This window comes from Anser cygnoides, chromosome 8 (genome assembly GCF_040182565.1).
Source record: "Anser cygnoides isolate HZ-2024a breed goose chromosome 8, Taihu_goose_T2T_genome, whole genome shotgun sequence".
In the NCBI taxonomy this organism is placed as follows: domain Eukaryota; kingdom Metazoa; phylum Chordata; class Aves; order Anseriformes; family Anatidae; genus Anser; species Anser cygnoides.
The window spans coordinates 19,245,163-19,261,776 of NC_089880.1; the positions used below are offsets into that span (position 1 = coordinate 19,245,163).

General features: G+C 38.4%; 2 long non-coding RNA genes across 2 annotated transcripts in view; one reads left to right on the plus strand and one right to left on the minus strand.

Annotated features, from left to right (window-relative positions):
- The window catches only part of LOC136791402 (uncharacterized), a 57,068-nt gene that overhangs the window by 39,373 nt on the left and 1,081 nt on the right, over positions 1-16,614 (plus strand). Inside the window, exon 2 of the long non-coding RNA XR_010833372.1 lies at positions 13,343-13,446. This is a non-coding gene — a long non-coding RNA (uncharacterized lncRNA). The remainder of the gene's footprint in view (positions 1-13,342; positions 13,447-16,614) is intronic.
- LOC136791403 (uncharacterized) overlaps positions 1-16,614 on the minus strand; it is a 31,755-nt gene that overhangs the window by 4,205 nt on the left and 10,936 nt on the right. The gene's annotated exons all lie outside the window — the stretch shown is intronic.

Here is a 16,614-nt window from a genome sequence, read left to right on the forward strand (position 1 = left end):
TAAATGCAGGGGTAATCAAATAACTTTCTTTAGAATATAGGCTGTTCACTCCAGCAACTAAGAAAATTTTCCCCCAGTATAAACACTGCTTCTTTGGGATCTCTTTATCCTTTCATGCAGTTCCCTCTTTCTCAGAGTAGTGTGGGTCTTGGATACGCTGGATAATGGAAGAATCCAGAGAGTACCAGTGCTGGAAAATAGATCCTGAGAGGCTTTGTATGAACCAAGTTTCCTTCTGGCATGCCTGCCACTGATTTGGCCTGATACTCACAGAGCCATTCAGAAACTTCTTCAGAAAGGTTTATTAACTGGACCTCAGCCAAACTGGAGCTAACTCAGTGCATTTGGGCTGATAAAAAACACACCAGAGTTCTGAAGAGCTCTACTTCTGTCAAATCGGGTTGGGGCTATTTCACTGCAGCTCAGTTCTGGTTCTGGTTCCCAGTTCTGGTTCTTACTCACACCACTGCTGACTCAGTTCAATCTGTGTAGACACTAATTTCTGAACAAATTGGTGATAGGAAGACAACTGTTGAGCTCTATATAAGAAAAATGTTTGCAGTCTGACATAGGCATGTATTTAGTGTTTGTGTTATCCTAAGCAGAGATTTAAAGATTTTTATAGACAGATTTCCCAAATCTGTGACATGAGAATCTCTTAATTAGCAGGGATTTTCAGCAATGGATTGTAACTCCTCTATGACACAGTGAGGCTTTAAAAGAGAGAAACAGAATTCTAGTATCAACCTCACATCACCTTTTATTTGCAGCTATTTTTTCACTACTTATTTAAAATTTGTAGAGAGAATTAAACTGTATCCAGAGTTTTTGAAGTTGAGGAGACTTAGTGTTTCAGTTCACTGCTGAAGAGATATTGTAAATTACAGGTTTCTAATCTCAATTTAGATTATCATTATTATTTTTTAATTCAGTCCTCTTCTAGTGACAGTAGAGATTTCCATTAATTTGTTGAAGCTGAACTCAGTGTGGAAATTGGAGCAGAGTTTACCAAGACCATGATAAATATATTCTTTGGATTAGAATAATTTTCATGTTAAAATCATAGAAATCAAGTCTCAGTTGGTTCATTGCCTTCACTTTGAGTCTCCACATGAGTAAGATGAGCACATTTGGAACTGGAGAATAACAGCTAAATTCGGTATGCAATAAATCTTGTTTTTCAGCAACTTCTCTGTGGTCACAGAAGGTGCAACGTGGTTTGTAGACTTACATAGTTACATACACCATTGATTCTAGATTTCTTACAGTAAAGCTTAGCATCTGTTTTGTGATTTGATGAATGGGTTTGATCTGTTAATTTAATTGCTTCCTGGTAAGACACTAATGACCTTTTTTGTTCCAATAAACACTGTTTTGCTTAGTTGTAAATTAAATTTAACTAAACACTTGGAGCTTTATTACTTGTTTCTGTTGATGGCTAGTCAGGCAATGTGTTAACTCCATATGCAAAGACTTCTGGAATTATCATATCTTTGGTTGCATTAGGGGAAAAATCCTTATAATATCCTAAATAAATAATATAAAATATGGATAGATTTCACTTTCATGTTATTAATAGGTACAAAACTGGGTTCTAGTTACTGAATAAAGCAATATATATTCTATGATTTATTAATTTCCTTAAAAATAGGTGATGTAAATAATTTTTATAAACTTAAAGAAGAGTTTATGGAAGAGCTAATCCAAAAACTTTCACGTTATCTTTGTCTGACTAAATCACAAGTAGTAAATGGAGTGAAGCTTTTTTACTTCATTGACTTCCTTTTATGGTAAAATAAGAAAAAAATGATGTGAGGCAAAAAGAAGAGGGCATGTCCAAATGAATAAAGAAACCAACAAAACAGATTTTAAACAGCTGACCTTTTGAACACCCTTTGTTGTGATTTGTGGCGTGATTGTGTATTGTGGGCAGAGACTCTAGGGCTGTCATGGAAGAGAGATTCTTAAAACATTTTGCATAGTGACCTAAGAAGTGTATAGTGAAAGCCAGTTCTGCATTGTCAGCTCATAATACCACCGTTTTGCTCAAAGCTGCTATGAAATCATTAAGGATCCCTTGGGAATGAAGGCACACAGATTTTACTGTTTATAATATGTTTTGTTCCATCTCATATTAATAATCCACCCAGATGTCCAGTGTAGGGTGCTGTTTGATGGTAAGTTCAAGCAGATCCAAGTCTGGGCTGCATGTGCTGACTGTATTGCCAGCTGTCTGTTTCTGCCTCTTCTCTAGTGCCATTCTGTTTGTTGTCATGCCGTGACTTGGTCTGGTAAATGATCTGACTAAAAACTATCCCAGCAAACGAGATACTCAGTTACACTAACTCATTGCATAGCCTGCTAGGCACAGATGTAGGATTGTCTGTTTGGCAGTGGTCCACAGTTAGATCAATTTAAATTGATCATCAAACCACACCCTTAGAGTCTGAAAGGCCAAAAGTAATGTGAGCTACTCAGGGAGAGGGTCTGCCATTTGAGATTTCAAGTTGATAATAGGTCTCTTGAAAGAGTGCATTAACAGAGTTTTCTGCCCTTGAGGTACAAGTGCTGACTGCAGTTTTGCTCAAAGAAGATTAATCAGAGGTTCAGAAAGCATTAGCAGCAGCTAAGAAATGTAGTTCATCCAAGAACAATTTAGAAGCTTTGTCTTTGGCCTACCAGGTTCTTGCAGAGTGAAACAGGATCCCTACCAATGTGTCTGGCAGTATAAAAGCCTGCTCTGTTTACAGAGAAAAATGGAGCGAACTGCAAGACTATAAAAGGTGCTGTGTTAGCAGGCATAGGGATAGCAGACAGAGGTTTCCTTAGCGATGATGGGTAAAAAGAGATCTTGAGGAATAACTTTAGCATTCACCTGCCATGGCTGCTTTTCATAGTAAATCTTGTGTGAAATGACCCAGCTTTGCAATTTTCATTAGTCTCAAGGGGAGGAGACTTTTTCAGTAGATTAACTGCCATTGCAGTATTTCTCTGTCAGAACTGGTGGTATTGTGGCTTGCTAACTTTAAAATTTTCTTCTTATTTATTATAACCTTTTGTGCCATTTTGTTATTGCTCTTGAATCTTTGACTTTTCATATACCTTCTTGCTTCCCCAGAATTACAACTCTTTTCATTGAAGAAAAAATGGTTGGCATTTCTTCTACTTGCAAAATGAGTCATGTTTCTGTTGTTTTTTATTTGATGTGAAATATATACTAACATTCCCAATGTCTGTCTGTGATAACTTCTAAAATGCTCATGAAGGATTATGAAAATTTCCAGTCTCAGTTTAGCTGAATTTTCCTATCTTATTCTTCAGGAGTATTAAACAAACAAACTAAACAATGTATTTCAGTCATAACTCAAAAAATGCCTTTTTACTCTGGGCTGTTTATTTTGAACTTCGTAAGAGAAGTTTTCCAGTGGACTGAAAGGTGAGTGGCCTGGTTTTCTCTGTGACTTACAGGTCCACACTTTGAGTGACTTCTCCAACACAGATAATTAGGAATCTCAGGAAGATGCTCACAGAGCAAATTTCTGAATCAGCATTTTGCAGAAAAAGAGGTTAATGCAGAGCTGTTGCAAAAGGCATAGTGTGAGCTGTTGCCTGAGAGGGGGGTTACTGAGAATCAGGAGTTGGCTGGCTGGTTGGTAAATGCAGACAATGCTAATGTCACTTCAGGGAGAAAATAAGAGCGAAGTACAAATCTGTACAAGCTGAAAGTGAGAAAACATTCAGCTCCTTTCAGCAGCAAGAAGAATACATGCACGTTGCAGACATTTTGACTATGTTACAATCTAGAGGAAAAATATTTTTTAAAGTGAAAAAGGGAGGGCTAAAAGAATAACATGGTGAAATGTTTCAGCTATAATGATCTGTTTCAAGATTTCTTCCAGCTTGCAATGATGAGCAGGAGGAGTGAAGGCTAGAAGCACAGTAGAGATCTACTGATACTCTTGTAGTTTATTATTACACTGCTGGTAAAGTTTAAGGAGCAAGTTACTTGGTGACACTACGAATCCATTTTAATTAAAAAGAAATTTTTATCTTCTCTTTTTTTTTTGCTTTTTTTTTCAGTTTTACTGTCCATTTGGTTATTGTTACCTTCACTGCCATTCAGTTATAGTTGACACAATGCATAGCTTTTAAAAATATTGTCTGTAATGAGTCTGTATATTTTTATGTTGAAGACAGATGTGAAACATTTCTGCAGTGTTTTTTCTTCCACCTTACCACTAATTCTGAGATTTCTCTGTTTTTAATTTATTCATTCATTCATCTGTAGTTCCTCTTCCAGAGATAGATTCCATTCATGCTTACCTTCTAATCTCTCTTGCCTCAGTCTTGGTCAGCCTTCTTCCGCCAGAGCCCTTGCTTTATTTTGGATTATTCCCTGTCATAAAGTAGGCACAGTCTGCTCCCCTGCATTCTTAAAATAAATAAAAAAAACCACTCTTCTATCTTCTTAATTATCACTGTTGCTTCTCTTTTACGATACACTTCCAAACTCACTGGGCATGATGTTCACAGCTATTGCCTCAAACTCCTCTCTGGTAATCGAAACTGTATCCATTCCGGCTCACCTTCAGGCTGTGGTGTCCAGCCCTTTTGCCTGACTGAAATTGCTTCTGCTAAGATCTGAAATGTCTTTTCCTAGTGGAACTTCAGGGCTTTTGCTCTCATCTTGGTCTTATAGCTACTTATGACATTTAGAGTTGTCCATTTTAAAATCTTGTGTTGGGTTTGCTTTCAGATGCTCTCCTTTCCAGGCACTCCAGTGTAACTGTAGGTGAGTGGTTTCTTTTCCCCAAATCCATGGGATTTTCATCAGTTATATTTACAGTACTTTGACAATTGATGTTTTAGACTAAGTCAAGAATGGGAACAGTCTTAGGATCTGCCATGATGTGCAACATGGAGTTACTAAATTCTGCCCTGGTACACCTCTCTTTCCTTTTCTTCCAGACCTTGTGGATCTGATCTGGCATTTGGACATCAGTGACTCTTAGTTTTAATACCCTGCTCCTGATCCCTGCCTTGTCATGCTCTGTCAACTCTGTTTTTCAGCTTGTTCTGCTGATACCCCTCTCTCCGGTTGTGTGTGGTGCTGGTTTTCTGAAACATTGTGTGTGATGGTCAAAGTATGAGTTATGTTGTTGGCATAGGAGAAGTAGAAGGGGAACCTGTTTAGGGCACATGAGGACTCCAGTAATGTAAAAGTGAAATAATTATCACAAAAAGGGAGTGGTGGGTCTGACATGCCACTAGTTTTGGTGCCTCATTATTTCATAGAATCATAGAATATCTCTAGTTGGAAGGGATCCATAAGGATCATTGAGTCCAACTCCTGTCACTACACACGTCTAACCCAAAAATTAAGACCATATGACTAAGAGCACAGTCCAAATGCTTCTTAAACTCCGACAGGCTTGGTGCCATGACTATGTCCCTGGGGAGCCTGTTCCAGTGTGCGACCACCCTCTCAGTGAAAAACCTCTTCCTGATATCCAGCCTGAACCTCCCCTGTCGCAGCTTGACACCATTGCCGCGGGTCCTATCACTGGTCACTAAAGAGAATAGATCGGCGCCTGCCCCTCCACTCCCCCTCATGAGGAAGCTGTAGGCCGCGATGAGGTCTCACCTCAGCCTCCTCTTTTCCAGGCTGAACAGGCCAAGTGACCTCAGCCGTTCCTCATACATCTTCCTCTCAAGGCCCTTCACCATCTTTGTAACCCTTTTCTGGACACTCTCCAGTAGTTTCACATCCTTTTTGGACTGTGGTGCCCAGAACTGCACATGGTACTCAGGTGAGGCCACACCAGCACAGAGTAGATTGGGACAATCACTTCCCTCGACCGACTAGCGATGCCGTGCTTGATGCTTGATTCCAAATAGGTTTTGTTTTGCCTCTGTTCTGGTGTTTGGAGAGAGACATCTGTGCAGTCGGACGTGGACCACATGGCAGCTGAGGTAAATCCCATTCATCTGCCCACAGAGAAATTCATCCAACTAGGCAGAGCTCCCTGAGGCTTCTAGTGCTGCTCCAAGAATGGTTCTCTCAGCTTTCCTTAAGTTTTTCTTTTCTGGTCAAGGAAAACCCCAAATAAATGCTACTTGTTCTCTCAGGTTTGTGTGGAAGCGGGGATTCATAACTGCTAATTCCTACTGACTCCTGCTCAGGCCAAATGCTGCTGTGGGGCCAACTGCACTGGTGAAGTCAGGGCACAAACCGTCTGTCTCCGCACCAGCAGGATCTGTCCTGCGCTGTGCTGTTACTGGCTGCCATGAGGGCTGGGGAGCCAGGAGCTGTGGGGGCCACCCCGGGGTGGTGAGACAGGGTCTAGCAACCAGGGCCTGTCCCACCATCCCGGCCATTGAGCAGGGCAGGCTGGGGCAGCCAGGAATCTCTCAGGTAGGTTCATGGGTCAGGGTCAGTGGGGTCTGTGGTCAGGCAGAGGCACTGCTGAGGTGTTGTGGGGGTAGCGATGTAAGTCCCGGGGCTGGGCCAAAATGGGGCCAGGATCCATGGGCAGGGCAGGGGCTGGTCGGGGCTCTTAAGGCTTATAAGTGCCTCTGGGGCCTGGGTACTGAGGGTGGCTGAATGGAGAAGCACAGCAGTGGGTGGTGTGTTTGGACTCTCCTCAGTCCCTGCTGAACACTGGACTGTTGTGGTGGCACTGCTCAGGTGGGCTTCAGGCAGAGCAGCACCCGTGTAGAGCAAGTGGATTAATTTGTTCCCCTCTGCTTATTCTTAAGCAGATGGGAGACATGCTGGCCAATAAAATTAATGAATGAGATGAGAAGTTGGCACATATGGATGCACAGAGAGGAATGGTTTGGGGAATTTTTTCAAGTCTTTGGAAAAAAGTAATCATTTCTTTGTTTAGAAAATGGGACTCTGTACCCCTCAATACCACCTCTAATACTTCAGCCTTAATTATATGATGTAGCAAGTAGAACTTTCTTTCCTGCTATGAATTATATGTATTTCTCTTTTAAGCCCACATATTTACTTAACGTTTGAGGAATGGGAAAGAGAAATGTCTTTGATCACATATTGCACAAATGACAAAAAGATTACAAGAAAAAACTCCAGCTTAAAACTTCTTAATCAACATTCATTTCTGAACATTTTAATTTGTCAGCTTTTCCTATGAATATATTTAGCGATTTTGTAAATAAAGGGAATATAAGATGAAGCTTTTCCTAAACACTGGGCTACAAGGGTATTTTTTTTTCTTGTGTTTCACTTTCCTCTGTGTTATAGAGGATTAAAACCCGTATCAGCCCTCTTTTTCTCAAATGGAAGAGCGATAGACGTAGAACTCAAAGTCACTGATACTTTGACTTCTGAGATGCTGTATTTTGTTATTGATTAAATATTAATTAAAGTAGATGTGATTTCTTTGATTCCTTTATTAAAAGGAATCTTTACTCATTTTGCTTTTGTGGCGGAGGAAAATTTCTTTTCTCTTCACTTTCAATACCTTTACTTCTAATATGCGTGTTATGTTACCTGGAAGAAAAGTTAGTTCTTTGCCAAACCAAATTGATCTAGTACAGAACTGCATTAAATAAATATTTAAAGCAAGAATAGTGGAAATTTATAGCTACTGAAAAGTTTCCATTGGAAAAGTCTGGTTTTCTTAGGGTACCATGGAATAATACATGCCTTTCTGATCATTGGGCCTTTTGAAGAGGTTGTGGAGCGTATTCACTGTGGCCAGGTGAATGCCAGTATGTTTCTCAGATGAGTTCATTCTATTCTTAATAGTCTCAAAAGAGGGTCTTTAAATGGGTAGGAATGTAGGCACATGCCCCACAAGTTATTCTATAGACATGGGATGGATCATGGTAAAAAAGGGTAAAAGAAGTGAACATTTAGCTACCTATATTTTTCATGTCCTACTTTCGTCTTGAGTTCCAGCAAATGGTTTCCTGAAGCATACAAAATACTTTTTAATCTTAATACCAGCCCTGTTGACATCAGTGTAGTTACCTATGCGAATTTCTCTTACAGGATAAGGGGAAGGGTCTCAAGAACAGAGCTGATTGTATAGTATAAGGAAAAATCCTGGCATTGTCCTTCTGGATTGCAGTATATTGAATATCACTCTTTTAAAAATCATCCTCAAGTTAATTGGTCGGTTATGGAATCCACTGTACTGTAGTGGCCCTGTGTTAAAAAATTCTGTGATTTTAAAGGAAATCTTGACTGAGTTTTTGTGCCTTCTAGCATCTGCAGTACTAAGTAATGACCAGTGAGAACAGCAAGGCCATGAGCATCTTAAAATGGTCAAGAAAACTGAAAATCTAAGTTCCAGAATGATAGATTTTGGTTGTTGTTGTTGTTAAATGCAAATAATCACAGACAGGGGTCTGGATTACAGGGTTATGGAGAAATAATCTTAACTATGTTTAAAGGCATTGTTGATCAGTTGTCAAATGAAATCCTCATTTCTTGGTATGGATCTTATTACACTATGGTTATTACATTGACATGGTACTGATTCCTCAAGAAGAACAAAAGAACTACAGAAACCACCAAAAATCTGTTTTTGTTTGTCTTCTTAGCCAAACCTTCTGACTCTCCAACAAGACAGCTGAACTGATTTTTCTCTAATTAAAATATAAATCCCTTTTGGAATGAGCTTGTTTGCTACATTTTTTTTTGCCAAGAAGACATTTTTGTAATAGAGTTTTAATTGTAAACTTCTGAAAACAGGACTGTAGTATAAGAGTGCTATCAGTACTCTCGCAACAGAGTAGCCAGTATAGTACTGTGATAGAAGCTGCATATTCAGTCTGCTCTCCCCACTCCCTGTTTTCCCCCAAGCCTGGCAGGCTGAAACAGAAATGGCCCTTCATTGCATTTTGCTGTAGGGCTCACTATATTAAGAAAACTGTCTCGTACAAAGCCTTGAGACATTGCAGACCTACTAGACTGTAGCATGGAATATTGTTTGAAAAAAATGGGTTTACTGTGTCTGGATACTAAGCTAATCAATCCAGTATGGCTGTTTCATATGGTTAAGCCCATTACAACTTTGTTTGACCTCTTTCATCTTTGTTGAGGATATAGGGTATCATTAATGTTACCAGCTGCATTGTTTTCTCCTAATATCAACAACAGAGGGAAAAAAATGGTTCTCTTGTTTTCCACTTATATAGCCCTAGTATTGCCAAACAAATGTGAAACAGGCTTTTACAATAATAGTATTTTCCCAAATGCCCTGTTAATTTTCAGTAAACCAAAATAAAATGTGTTGTTGTTTATTAAGATAGTGTGACCCATATGGATTCCAGATGATAAAAGTTTCAATAAAATGCTGCAATTAGATGCAAGTAACTTGAGTTTTCTTTTAGTTCACGTGTTTATATGTTGCTCAGGACAAGAATGGTCATTTAAGTTCTGTCAGTGATTAGATTTTACTTAGAATGATGATAGTTCTTTTCACTTGTATGACACTTTTCACTTGAAACTTTCCAAGGAGTCTTGAGCTGTCTGGGAGTAACTTTAATGAGGGAACGTTGTAGGCACATTGATCTAAGCGTATGTTGAAACCTACATCTTCTGGCTTCACAGGAGGATTTAGAGGCTTTACAGGCTATGACTTCTGGGAAAGATGCATGTGTAAGACAGCACATAAAGGCCATTTTGTGTTGGCTATACCACCACATATTGATGAGTTGGATCTCAATAACTGGATTTTTTGGTAACCTTAATATAATAAATCAGCATGACTTTCTGCTAATTAACATCAAAATAATACTTTCCTCTTACTGCTATGACAAATTTGTCTTTTTGTGAATAACTCTCATTTTCAAAAATGTTGAAAGTGATTCAGATGCTTTGTGTAGAGAAATAGGACATCTCAGAGTCATAATCAAATCCTACATATGTGTTTTCATACAACAGTGTACTATAATCATAACGTGATTTGTGTTCTGTCTTCATATTAATCATCTGAAAAAGCTGTGGATTCTTAACAGTGTGGAAAAGGTTGTCTTATGCACAAAACAGGAGCTGAAGAAATATTATCTTCTTCCCTGAAAATATTAAGTTATTAACGTTTTTATAATATCTATAAGATTTTTTCAATTTGCACATATAACTGGAAGGTTATTCGTCAGTACTTATACATCCGCATGGTATTTGCAAGTAAATAATTGACCTACAGGGCCATGAAAAAATATGCATTTGAACTGAACTACATAGTTTCTGTCATGCAAATCTTATAGAATGTACATCATCTCATGGCCTCTTAGTCTAAGTGATGAATAACAATGCTTTTCTGGATAGTACATATCTGAAGATGTTTTTCAAAGGAAAAAAATCTTTCTGTTTTTCTGATAACAGCTTGGGCAAATTTTACACCAGATCTTGTTACATACCATACAAACTTGCGAATGCCACCTACTGCTGTTGAAGAAAGTACTTGCATGCCAGAAGTATCGCAGAACCATATCTGCACTAACTGTTGAGCTCTGTAAAAACCTTTTCCAACATTTTTGTTATATCTTTGCTTTCTCCTTTCTGCTTTTCTTTTAGTACAGCAAAGATGTGAGTAATTTTGATATTGATAATTCAGTTGTAAATTGCCACACTGCACTCATTCTTAGCTGTTTTCAATTTCCATGTCAGCAAGGCCAGTAATATCATCAAGTTCTTTGCAGTCTTATCTGCATAGTCATAGAAGAATTGTATGGTCAATATCTAGCTTCCTGGGTATTATTTCATGCTATCTAATATTCATAAATTGTAATTTTCACATTCAGTGACTTCCAGAAATTAACTACATTATCCTCAGAACATTTCTTTAGCAGTGCTTTCCTGTAGTCCTTTAAAACATCTGAGGGAGATATTTGATGAAACATAAGTAAATTTAATGAAGACAACTATCTAAAACATCAAGAGTCAAAAGCCTGACAGAAGTTCATTCGTGGATAAAGGTGAACATTGTAATGAGGAAAATCATGTTTTACTGAATTCTCTGCTTCGAAAAAGGATCTGGCATGATTAGCATTTGATATCTAAGAGGAGGTTAATCAACCCTTTAGCTATGTTGATTTGTTGTAATGCTGACCCAACCCACTGTGGTTAATAAAGCTGCCAGTTAAAAATATGTAGGTATTTCTTACATTTCTACCATCCTACCACTGTTTGTCTTAGCAATGACACAACTTGTGCTGTGATCTTTATGTTGCTTACTCTATATGTGGCATTTTAGACTAATACTGTACAAGAACAGTAGGCTTTTACATGCATACAAAAAGCATTAATGAAATTAGCCACGTAAACTTAAGCAAGATACGGTTTGCACATGTCGACAGCGTGACAAGATTGTCTGAAATGTTTTGATTGCATTAGAGACAGTTTCGTGCTGCATTTCCAAGTTAGGAATTTTACAGCAAGATCTGGAATGCTTAAGCTGGTTTGTCTTGGCACCAGTGTGTTTACCATTTTTTAAGGTAATTCTCACTTTCGCTGTTAGCATTAAATATGACAATAAATTAATTTTTGCTCAGAGATGCTAGACCAGTTAAGGTTCACAGGTACCAATACACTGTGCTAGAATTTACTTGCACGTTTATGCTTCCTCACTGGCTTGCAAAGATCCCAATTTTTTACAACACACATTTATTAATTCTCTGCTTTTGTTCCCAAATCTGTTTGTTCCTTCATTTCTGATGCTGAGTTTGGCAAGTTACTGTTTAGAGGGTGGTAGAGTTTGAGGAAAATTGTTTTCAAAGTGTGATCTTTATGCAGTTTTAGCTTATTTCATGATTTTCTGTCTAAATTTTGGGATATTTTGTGACAACCGGGTGTTTTGGTCAGTCAAGAATAGTTTTAGTGTAGAAAGGTCATATGTCATCTTTGGGTTGGCAAAGGTGATGTGACTGTTATTTTCTTCAGAGAAAATATGTTTTCTGAGTACTTGCTTATGTGTCATGGGTTTCTTTGCTCCCTTCATGTTTAAAAAGATGAATAAATTAGGCTATGATTTTCTGTATACTAGGTAGGCATTATATCCTTTTGTTGTGATTTAACCCCAGTAGGCAGCTAAGCACCACACAGCTGCTCACTTCTCCCACTCCCAGCTGGGTGGGTTGGAAGAGAATTGGAAGGGCAAAAGTTAGGAAACTCATGGGTTGAGATAAGGATGTTTTAATAAAAAAGAAAAACAAGCAAACAAACAAACCATAACCAAAGGAAAAAACAAAACAAGTGATGCAAAACACAATTACTCATCAGTGACTGATGCCTAGCCAGTCCCTGAGTGATGGCAGGCCCCTGGCCATCTCCCCCTGGTTTTATTGCTGAGCATACGCCACATGGTATGGGACATCCCTTTGGTCCGCTTGGGTCAGCTGTCCTGCCTCCCAGCTCCTTGTGCACCCGCAGCCTCTTTGCTGGCAGCACCAGAAGCAGATAAGTCCTTTATCTGTGTAAGAACTCCGTAGCAACAATTAAAATCTTGGTGGGTTATCAGCACTATTTTTGTTCCAAAACCAAAATCATAGACGCACAGAATCATTAATGTTCGAAGAAAGCTTCGAGATTGTTAAGACCAATCATTAACCTGACCTCATCACTAAACCATTTCCCTTAGTGCCTTGTCCATGCATCTCTGAAATACCTCTAGGAATAGGGACTCCACCTCTTCCCTGGGCAGTCCATTCCAATGCTCAACCAACCTTTCTGTGGAGAAATTCTTCCTAATGTCCAATCTTGAGGCTGTTTCCTTGTGCCCTATCACTTGCTACCTGAGAAAAGTGACCAACACTCTCCTTGCTGCAACCTTTCAGGTAGTAGTAGAGTGCAATGATGTCTCCCCTTATCCTCTTCTTCTCTAGACTAAACAACCCCAATTCCCTCAGTTGCTCCTCATAAATCTAGATTTCTAGTCCCTTTACATAGTACCATGAGCTACAATGAATAAAATTAACTCTATCCCAACTAAACCAGCATACTTTTTTACTTTTTTTTTTTTTTTGTTAGATGATGCTGTTGATGTTAAAGTAGCCATAAGTGATTTTGATGGAGGGTACTGGACACCAGCTATGAATTTATGATACAGATGAGTGGAGCCTTCATTTTTTGTCCCAATGTTAATGGTATTATTATTATCTTTGGTACACAAGAGGTTATATGGTGCAAGCACCTAGGTATTTTTCTTGCCAGAGTCATGAGTAGAATGGAGTTTTGATGCATAAATTTGTTTATAAGATTTAGAGGAAACACAGGCAGCTGAAGGTGATGCCTTGGATGAAGGTAGGGTATATGGTTTTGATAATGCATTGAGGTTAGAAGTCACTATTGCCTTTGTTCTTGTAGGTACTTCAGGCTGGCTGTCATGTGGGATGGCACTGTGCAGAGTGGTGTCCATGGAGACGGGGACAGTGTTGTTCGAAGGTGGATTATGTTGTTTAGTTTGTAAAGTGAGTACATCTTTCTTCATATTGTACTTCTAGAGCGCACTGCTTGGAGGAAATTCTTTGTGGTGGAACATATGAACTTTTATAGCCTCTTTCATTGGGAGTCCACAAGCAGGTTTAAAGAAAATTAATCTTTTTTCTTTAAACTCACCTGCATTTTTGTTATGCAGGAGATAGCTTTGCTATTCCCTTTAAAAAATGGATCATTTTTTACTTCCTTACAAATGTAACATCACAGTAAGCTGTAGTTTACGCATTGACTTGAGACTGCACTGCCAAAAGGTGATCCCTCATTTCCTGAGCTAGGTGCTGCTACTGCTCCCCCGCATTTGCTGTACTGGTTGTGTTATTGCTGAGTGGACTAGATCACAAGCCATGGATCCATCAGAGAAATAATTGTGCCAAAAATAAGGAAAAACTTTTTCAGCAAATTTCACTGACGTAATAGCTATATGCAGTGGGGCTTATACAAGAAAAGGGGCAGGGAAAGGTAGGGATGGTGACTGACCCATTGAGAGCCCATACACAGACTGACTTACTCTTGTGAAACAGCAGAGTTGGTGTGTGCTATTTCTATCCATTGAGCAATATAGGAATTTTTGTGTTAACATACATTGAGCATAAATCTAAATAGTGCAGATTTCTGTACTGCATTATTTACTCTTTATTTAAATGAGACACAAGAGTTATAGCATGACAGTGGCCCTAGGGGAGATTGACATCACCCATTTTTTCTTTTAATTCTACCCTAATTACCCCAGAAAGGAATTTCACAATTACGTTATTTTTACAGGTTTATTAGTTGCATGTTGTCTTTCAAATGTTACATTTAAATAAGCAAAGTATCTGCTTGTAACAGAAACTCAGGGCATATAGAGAAATGTTGCTATTTTTCTCCTAAATGCTGAAAGAACTTTGCTGAAGAAAAATTCTGTTTCAGTCAAGCAAAACTTCTTTTTCTGCTTATTTATAAAAGCGGAACTTAGAGAAGGAGGTGATTATTATGTACTCAGAAGCAAATGTGAAATAAATATACTGTCAAAATGAGCAATGTATAACAGATACTGAAAGAAGGGCCTTGCAGACCCCCAAATTAAACAATTTTATTAATATGACTGTGCACAGAACCAGAAAAACAATAGGTGGTTGTGTTCCTCACCTGGTAATTGAGTCAAAATGAGAGCTCACAGCTTCCTAGTACTTTATCTCCAATCTTTCTAATTCCATATGACTTTACTAAGTTAAAACTAGCAAAAACAGGCTAGTATATATAAAATTATTTGGACATTCTGCCAGTGGTAGAATAACTGACAAAATCACAAGTCAAATCTGCATCTCAGTACTGTAAATGCTAGTGAAATACATGATGGCAAAAAGACCAACAAACTGGGAAATATGTACGACAACAAGGCAATCCTCTGAAGTCATCTATATCATTTGCTGTTGTAGTCCTCTAAAACAAAATGTGCAGGAATTCAACCAAGTGATGCATTTTCTAGTTAGGAACAAGGCGAGGGAATGGAGAACTCTGGTCTGAAAACTGGGGCTTCTGGTGGAGGAGGTTGTTGCTGTGAACGAGCATCTGACTGTGAGTTCCTAGATCAGTACTGAGGTAAAGAGCCTAGTGTTGTCCATGGAACTACAAGCCAGATATAGAGAGGTTCATATATTATCTGCAAGGTGGCATTAGTAGAGTCCTGGATACAGTTTTAATATTACTTATTTAAAAAATATTGAGAAGTAGAAGATGAGAACAGAACTACCAAGATTATACTAGCAGTGAAGAAAATGCCCAGGGTAAGAACCGTAGAAAGCCTAATTTGGATAATTTTAAGAAAAAGGGGGGATTTAGAAGTGGCTGACAGTGCAGAAGAAAGTATAACATTATAAAGCTAAAGCGAGAATGAAGGACTGGAGGCTGAAGTGAGACAAATGTTAAATAGTGCTTACTATACTAAGGAACATGATAGACCACAAAAAAGCTTACTAAGTGGAGTGATATCTCTGTATTTAAATCATGATCAAATGCTTTTTTTGCAAAAATGTGCTCTAGCTAAATATAAATTATTCTGCTCAATATAAAAGTGACTGGACAAAATTGAATAGCCTATTATAATAATACAGCTCAAACTGGTGTAATAGAAACTAGATAACTAGGCGTCCCTCCTGGTAGTTTATTCTATGGCTTTCAGGTCCTGGATCCCATTCTCCTTTGCTGTGCATCACATGCAGTTACTTAACACTGTGAAGTGGAGTGAATTCACTATTATCATTTCTTTTCTGAGTAACCCTTAGAGCCTTCCTGCTAGTGCCAGCTGATGCACTAATGGACTGGCAGTGATGACATCCTGCTGATGGATCACAGTCTCAAATATACATGAAGATTAAATTTAGTTAAACTTCACCAGTTGTCTTACAGTGTATCTGGCAATAGTGAGACTGTTTGGAGATAGCAGCCTGTCTTGGGAGGGAGGAGAGTTATCTCCAAAGAGACCTCATGGTGACCTCACAGTATGTTCTGACCTGCTTCCTGGCTATCAGGATAGATGGACAGTATTTCCAGGGGAGGACACAAGACCAAACACTTTTTATGCTCCTGTGTTTATTTGGTCAACTGTATATGGATCTACTTCTCTGGATGACGGGGAATTTCTGTCTCCATGCCAGTTCTATTCATTACAGTTCATTTCATATTCCTAGAGTGAGAGGCCTTGGATTCCAAAGAATATACTAAGACATTTTGCAAGTAGATGTTTATAACACCATTAATAATACATACTTTAGTGTTTATTGTACTATATCTGTTTATTGAAAAGTAATAATGGTAGAAAACAAATATATTGGAGAAAATACTTTGCTTTGGGCTTGTCATTGCAGATGTAGTAACATCAACATTTGGGGATCTGGTAGCATTTCCATTGGAAATCCCTTGAGTATTTTCAGGGATTTTACCAGTGGCTGGAGAAAATACTTGTAAATTTAACAAAGGGAATCTTTGCAAACAATGTATACAATTTGGAAATAAATTTCTTCTGAATATAGATTTTGACTTTCTTAGTAGTTGTGAATTTTCAGAATGAAATAAAAATAAAGTAAAAAAAAATCCCTTTAATAGTTCACACGTCCGATAGTTTTGTTGTTGGTGTTTTTTTTTTTGAGGGGGGATTGTTT